The sequence below is a fragment of the Leptonychotes weddellii genome, chromosome 3 (assembly GCF_054177405.1).
Source record: "Leptonychotes weddellii isolate Sample4059 chromosome 3, ASM5417740v2, whole genome shotgun sequence".
NCBI lineage: Eukaryota > Metazoa > Chordata > Mammalia > Carnivora > Phocidae > Leptonychotes > Leptonychotes weddellii.
This window is the reverse complement of record NC_138371.1, coordinates 60,827,540-60,835,456: the sequence shown is the minus strand read 5'-3', so window position 1 is coordinate 60,835,456 and position 7,917 is coordinate 60,827,540. Positions and strand designations below refer to the sequence as shown.

At 36.6% G+C, this 7,917-nt stretch overlaps 1 pseudogene; it reads left to right on the top strand.

Annotated features, from left to right (window-relative positions):
* Nucleotides 1-2,294: 2,294 nt before the first annotated feature.
* Nucleotides 2,295-2,426, top strand: LOC145720839 (U4 spliceosomal RNA; annotated as a pseudogene).
* Nucleotides 2,427-7,917: the final 5,491 nt, after the last annotated feature.

The following is a 7,917-nucleotide window of genomic DNA, read 5'->3' as shown; positions in this document are numbered from 1 at the left end:
GTAAATGGCAAGATTTCATTCTTTTTTTTAATGGCTGAATAGTATACACACACACACACACACACAGACACTACATCTTCTGTGTCCATTCGTCAGCTGATGGACAGTTGGGCTGCTTCCATATCTTAGCTATTGTAAATAATGCTGCTATAAACACCAAGGTGTGTGTATCCCTTTGAATTGGTGTTTTTATATTCTTTGGGTAAATACCCAGTAGTGTGATTGTTGGATCATAAGGTAGTTCTATTTTTAACTTTCTGAGGACCCTCCGTACTATTTTCCACATTGGCTGCACCAGTTTGCATTCCCACTAACAGTGCAAGAGGGTTTCCCTTTCTCCACATCTCATCAACACCTGTTGTTTCTTGTGTTGATTTTAGCCATTCTGAGAGGTATGAGGTGATATCGCATTGTAGTTTTGATTTGCATTTCCATGATGGTAAGTGATGATGAGCATCTTTTCATGTGTCTGTTGGCCATCTGGACATCTTCTTTGGAGAAATGTCTGTTCATGTCTTCTGCCCATTTTTTAATTGGATTATTTGTTTTTTGCGTGTTAGGTTTGATTAAGTTCTTTATATATTTTGGATGCTAACCCTGTATCAGATATGTCCTTTGCAAACATCTTCTCCCATTCCACAGGTTGTCTTTTAGTTTTGTTGATTGTTTCCTTCAGTTTCTTTCTGTGTTGAAGCTTTTTATTTTGATGTAGACTCAATAGTTTATTTTTGCTTTTGTTTCCCTTGCCTCGAGAGACATATCTTAAAAGAAGTTGCATGGCTGATGTTAAAGAAGTTACTGCCTGTGTTCTCCTCTAGGATAGTTATGGTTTCAGGTCTCACATTTAGGTCTTTAATTCATTTGAATTCATTTTTGTGTATGGTGTAAGAAAGTGTCCAGTTTCATTCTTTTACATGTTGCCGTCTAGTTTTTCAACACCATTTGTTGAAGAGACTGTCTTTTTCCTACTGGGGATGTTCTTTCTTGCTATGTTGAAGATTAATTGACCATATAATTGTGGTTTATTTCTGAGTTTTCCATTCTGTTCCATCGATCTCTGTGTCTATTTTTGTGCCAGTACCACACTGTTTTGATTACTACAGCTTAGTAATACAACTTGAGATCTGGAATTGCGATACTTCTAGCTTTGCTTTTCTTTTTTAAGATAGCTTTGGCTATTCAGGGTCTTTTGTGGTTCCATATAAATTTTAGTATTGGTTGTTCTAGTTCTGTGAAAAATGCTGTTGGTATTTTGATAGAGATTGCATTCAATGTGCAGATTACTTTGGGTAGTATAGACATTTTAACAATATTTGTTCTTCCAATCCATGAGCGTAGAATGTCTCTCCATTTCTTGTGTCATAATTTCTTTTATTAGTGTTTTATAGTTTTAGAGTATAGGTCTTTAACTACTTTGGTTAGGTTTGTTCTTATATATCTTATTATTTTGGGTGCAATTGTAAATGGGATTGTTTTCTTAATTTCTCTTTTTGGTGTTTCATTATTGGTGTATACAGATGCAGATTTCTGTACCTTGATTTTGTATCCTGTGACTTTACTGAATTTGTTTATCAGTTCTAGCAGGGTTTGTTTGTCTTTTTTTTTTTTTTTTTTTTGGTGGAGTCTTTAGGGTTTTCTATATATAGTATCATGTCATCTGCAAATAGTGAAAGTTTTACTTCTTCCTTACTGATTTGGATTCCATTTATTTATTTATTTATTTATTTATTTTTTGTTATCTGACTGCTATGGCTAGAACTTCTGGTACTATGTTGAATAAAAGTGGTGAGAGTGGACATCTTTGTCTTGTTCCTGACCTTAGGGGAAATCTCTCAGTTTTTTTCCCATTAAGGATGATGTTAGCTGCGGGTTTTTCATAGATGGCCCTTATTATATGGAGGTATGTTCCCTCTAACTTATTTTGTTGAGGGTTTTTATCATGAGTGAATGTTGTACTTTGTGAAATGCTTTTTCTGGAATCTATTGAAAGGATCATATGGTTCTTATCCTTTCTCCTATTGATGTGATGTATCACATTGATTGATTTGTGAATACTGAACCACACTCACAACCCAGGAATAAATCCCACTTGGTTGTGGTGAATTATTTTTTAAATGTATTGTTGAATATGGTTTCCTAGTATTCTGTTGAGATTTTTGGCATCTGTGTTCATCAGGGATATTGGCCTGTAGTTCTCCTTTTTTGTGGTGTCTTTATCTGGCTTTGGTATCTGGGCAATGCTGCCCTCATAGGATGAATTCGGAAGCTTTCCTTCCTTTTATATTTTTTGGAGTAGCTTTGTGCAGTGGCAGTATTGTAGCCAATGAGGTTTATCCAAGGCGCGATTATTGCTAATTGAAAACTTTTCTATTTTTTGGAGTAGTTTAAGAGGAATAGGTATTAATTCTTTAAATGTTTGGTAAAATTTGCTTGTGAATCCATCTGGTCCTGGACTTTTGTTTGTTGGGATTTACTGGCTCCATTTCTTTGCTGGTTATCAGTCTATTCAAATTTTCTATTTCTTCCGGTTTCAGTTTTGGTAGTTTATATGTTTCTAGGAATTTACCCATTTCTTCTAGGTTGTCCAATTTGTTGGCATATAATTTTTCATAAAATTCTCTTATGATTGTTTATATTTCTGTGGTGTTGGTTGTTATTTCTCCTCTTATTTATTTGAGTCCTTTCTCTTTTTTTCTTAATAAATCTGGCTAGAGGTTTATCAATTTTATTGATTTTTTTCGAAGAACCAGATTCTGTTTTCATTGATCTGTTCTATGGTGTTTTTTTTTTTAAGAGTTTATTTCTTTATTTGACAGAGAGAGAATGTGAGAGAGAGCACAGAAGCAAGGCGAGTGGCAGGCAGAGGGAGAGGGAGAAGGAGACTCCCTGCTCGATCCCAGGACCCTGGGATCATGACCTGAGCCGAAGGCAGACACTTAACTGACTGAGCCACCCAGGTGCCCCAAGTTTTTTAGTTTCTATATCATTTATTTCTGCTCTTATCTTTATTGTTTCCTTCCTTCTGCTAGTTTTAGGTTTTGTTTGTTGTTCTTTTTCTAATTCCTTTAAGTGCAAGTTTAAGTTGCTTGTTTGAGACTTTTCTTGCTTTTTTTTTTTTTTTTTTTTTAAGATTTTATTTATTTGACAGGGAGAGATAGCGAGAGCAGGAACACAAGCAGGAGGAGTGGGAGAGGGAGAAGCAGGCTTCCCGCCGAGCAGGGAGCCCGATGCGGGACTCGATCCCAGGACCCTGGGATCATGACCTGAGCGGAAGGCAGATGCTTAACAACTGAGCCACCCAGGCGCCGGACTTTTCTTGCTTCTTGAGATAGGCGTGTATTGCTATAAACTTCCCTCTTAGAACCGCTTTTACTGTGATGCTTAGAAACGCTTTTACTTGTTGCTGAGAATTAAACCCATTCTTGCTATGGTTTTACTCTTGGAAGACAGAACAGCTGGACCAAAAAAAATGCTATGACAGTGATGACTGAGTGAAAATTCAGGGGGTGCTATACTTCGGTGATATTTTGCTATTATAGATGTTTAGTGCTTTTTGAGTGTTGATATAAAGATGTCACATATTTAATATATTTGAAAAAAATGTAAGGGAAGAATAATTGTGGAAAGTCTCCTGCAAATGACTGAAATTCGTACATCAACACTAAGCCATTTTTTTATCTAGTGTTGATATGAGAATGCAACTCTTTTCCAGTAAAAGTGCTTGACTTCTTAAATTGGCTCCATAAGTCTCCACATTGTTTCCGGCAAGTTCACATTTGAAGTATGAGGATCCTGAAATTGAAGTCAAATGTGCTCAACAGTCAATAAAGCACTTTCAAAACTAAAGGCTTTCTTTACTGCAATATTAAAAGCAGTGACTAAATATTGAAATGATAGCAAGACTATGACAATAAACATAAACCTCAAACAAATTATTACCACATTAATGTTTGCTTTTAGGGGATACAAACATGAAATTCTTGTATTTCTGTTGAATGTTCAATATGCTCATGTGACTAGAGATGTTCCTTTTTAAATTAGCGGTTTTTACATGTGAATATTAATTTTGAATTTCTATATGTAATATAAGCACCAAAAAGCCTGCCTCACCTGATGTTACTCATTGTCAAATATCTTGCTTAATCAGTTGATGAACACAAGGTTAAATAAAAGCTACTTTTAACCATAAGGCATCATTTATTTAGCAAATATGAATTGTGTTCCAGTATCAGGCCATCTACTAGGTGGAGGAAGTATAGCTTGTGATTTTCAATATAAGCAACCATCCTCTAAAATTTTCTTTATGGGCTATAGAAGATGTATTGGGAAATCAATAAAACTTAAGTGAGCTTACATATTTTAAGAAATGTTGCTATTTTCTTTGGTTATATTGTCTGTACTATATCATAGCGGCACCTGGGTGGCTCTATTGGTTAAGCATCTGCCTTCAGCTCAGATCATGATCCCAGGGTCCTGGGATGGAGTCCTGCATCTGGCTCCCTGCTCAGCAGGGAGTCTGCTTCTCCCTCTCCCTCTCCCTCTGCCCCTCCCCCTTCTCGTGTGTTCTCTTTCTCTCTCTCTCCCTCAAAGAAAATAAATAAATCTTTTAAAAAAATGTTTTTATGGCATGGTTGAATGATCTCTTAGGTTGAATTCTCCAGAAGGTGACCCTGAGATAAGGATTCATATATAAATATTCAGAATTTATTAAGGAAGTGCTCCCAGGAGAAGCAGGTAAGGGAATAGAGGAAGCAGGACTGAAAAGAGGGAAGGAAATGAGTAAGAGAGAAATTTCAAGTTATTTCTCAGCCTCAGACCGATTTCGTGAGTACTCTGGAACATAAATTACATCTCAGATGTGTCCCACTTTGAGGCAAAGTCTAGGCTGTCAAGCTCCTACACAAGTCAGTACTTGGCTATGGGTTTTCCCAGGAATGTAATGCTTCTCAGGCACTTCCAGTTTTCTGTACAAAGAGCAAGGGCAGAAGGGGCTCTGCCAGTTCAAGGTCACTTCTCCGAAGAAAGGATCCAAGGGGCTAGGTGATTCCCAGGGGTATTTGCTACCCAGGACTATCACGGATCTTCATTTAAGTTGGGAAATGTGATTCTCCATTTTGCTGGGCCAAAGTGTCTATGATAATGGTTCAACTGTGAGGGAGAGTTTACAAGTCCAAGGATATATTTAGAGCTTGGGCATTTTCTTGGAAACTGTGATTGAAGTTGGAGTGGAGAATGGTGGTAGGGAGCCCTTAGGTGTATGTGATGAGGAATAGAAAAAAGAGGATAATACAAGGTCTTTAAAAATTTGAAGCATAGGAAGGAAAGGAAAAAGTAAAATAATTACAAAATATGTAGAACATATTCATTAAGGGAGGATGTTTAGCTCAGGTAAACTGTCATTGCCCAGACTCCAGAGGAAGGTTGGTCAGAAAATTCTTAGGTCATATCTGGAGCTGCCAGAACAGTTTCCATGTGAGTGCAGAGAACTTGACTTGGGCTTTAGGCTGGAAAGTAGCCTGCCTCTCTGGAGTCCTAGGAAACCTGTAGAAGTAAAACTCAGAGGAGGCCTGGGGTGATGGTTTGCCTAGCAAGAAAGGACAGTGACCCTAAGTCAAGGCCAAAGGCGGGGCAAGCTGCCTTCAAGAAGAATACAAGTGAAGCCATCCAACAACAGACTGATAAGGCTTTAAACCTGTGACACGTTAATTGAGGAATGTGAGACTCTGTACTTGTAAATTACCTCAACACTATATAATTTGTATTCTGAAATTTTCTCACCCTGTAACAGAGATTCAGAGCCTTTTCAGATATTTTGGTCTATGGTTCTGTGTATGTTAATGCATCCTGAGGGTTCCGTGTTTCTGGGGACAGCACAAGGTTGGGTATTGCTGGGAAGAAAAGTGAGAAAAGAAAGACCGTGATCTCCTGTGATTATCCAGAAACTTACTCAAAGCAAGTGTTGGAGGGAACCCATTGAAGAGACATCTTTCGTGCCTCAAATTTGAGCACTCCATTTGGAAACTGTATGTCTTTTAGTTGATTTGCACACTGGCAAACAGTTTAAAAAAATAAATTCACGGCAGATAATAATTTTAAGTCTTCAACATAGAGGATAAGCTTGGTTAGTCTGTGTTCTAGCAAACAATTTTTTTTCCTAGCAAACTATTTTTTTTTAAGATTTTATTTATTTTTTGACAGAGAGTGCTCGCTTCGGCAGCACATATACTAAAATATTTTTTGACAGAGAGAGAGACAGCGAGAGAGGGAACACAAGCAGGGGCAGTGGGAGAGAGAGAAGCTGGCTTCCCGCTAAGCGGGGAGCCCAATGCGGGACTCGATCCCAGGACCCTGGGATCATGACCTGAGCCGGAGGCAGTTGCTTAACAACTGAGCCACCAAGGCACCCTTATTTTTTAATTTTAAAAAAGAAATAATAGAGAGCTAAGAAAGGAGAATATTTGATGACCATATTTTCACTTCTACTTCATTTCTGCACCCAAGAAAATAAGTATCATTAATAAATATCATTTGAGCTCTTAAGAGCTATCTCCATTGTCTTATATTATTCTTCAAGTTGGGCACACATTTTGGCTCAAGGATAACATTTCTCTCATGAAGAGCAGAAGATTATGAGCTCACACATTTTTTTTTTAATGCTCAAAAAATAGTTCAAAAAAGTTCAGACTATGCAATTTTTTCTCTGTGGGTCTGGAAGGATATTTGTGATTAGATTCACTCCCTCTTCCCTTCTCATGGGGAATACTCTAAGAGTGTTTTGTTCTTTTTAAGATATTTTTATTGTAGAAAATTTCAAACATATACAAAAGGAGAGATTAGTATAATAAAGGCCCATGTCACTGTTACCCATTTATATAAAAATTATCACCTTTGGACAATCTTGGTTCATTTATACCTTCATCTACTTCCATTTTACCTGATAGACTATTTTAAAAGCAAATCTCAGATATCATTTCACCCGTAAATAGTTCAGTGTGTATCTGTAAAAAATGAGGTATATTACATGTCTCTTCAGTTTCTGATAATTAATAGGCTCTCTTCTTTTCTCTTCTCTCTCTTTGCCCTCCTCCCTTTCCTTCCCTCCTTCTCTCCCTGTGTTTTTTTCCTTTTACAATTTGTTGAAGAAACTGAATTATTTGCTCTGAAGAATTTTCCATAGTCTGAATTTTGCCAATTGAATTCCAATGATATCATTTAATAGGTTCTTCTGTCTTTTTCTTTTCTAAAAATTAGAAGTTAGATATTAGAGTCTTGATAATTCAGGTTCAATTATTTATTTATTCTTTTTGAGCACTAGATAGGTGGAGTTGTGGTTTTTCCTTTGGTGATAAACCATATCAGGTTATCCTTTTTTGTGATATTACCACTGTTGATGATCACTGCTTGCATTTATTCATTCATTAGAAGTCATAAAATGGTAATATTTTAATTATATTATTTCCTTTTCATTTATTATTTAGAATACTTTAATAAAGAGAAATTTTCTCCCACTGAATCTTTGGTTACCCAGTAATGCAGCTTATAAAGGAAAGACTACAAAAATACTTGATTTCCTCCTTGTTTATTAGTTTTCAAATAATACATTCATTCTTTCCAGCCGTCCAAAGATGATAAATGAGTTATTTGTTGTTGTTTTTTTAAACACATACAGGATTTTTTTAAACCACTGCTATTATCCTGATTGATGCTCATGCTGTCTCATCTTTGACCAATGGAAAAAGCCCCTCAAGTTGACTTGCAAGTTCTTTTGATGGTTCTGCTTGTTTGTTTTCTGTTATCAAATGATGCTCTTTTTTTACCTTGCACATTTCTGTTCCACTTCTGCATTGAGACATTTTTTTAAGGAGCCCTTGTTCCTTTTAGTGGGAAAGGCATTTGGAGACCACAGTTTGACATTGC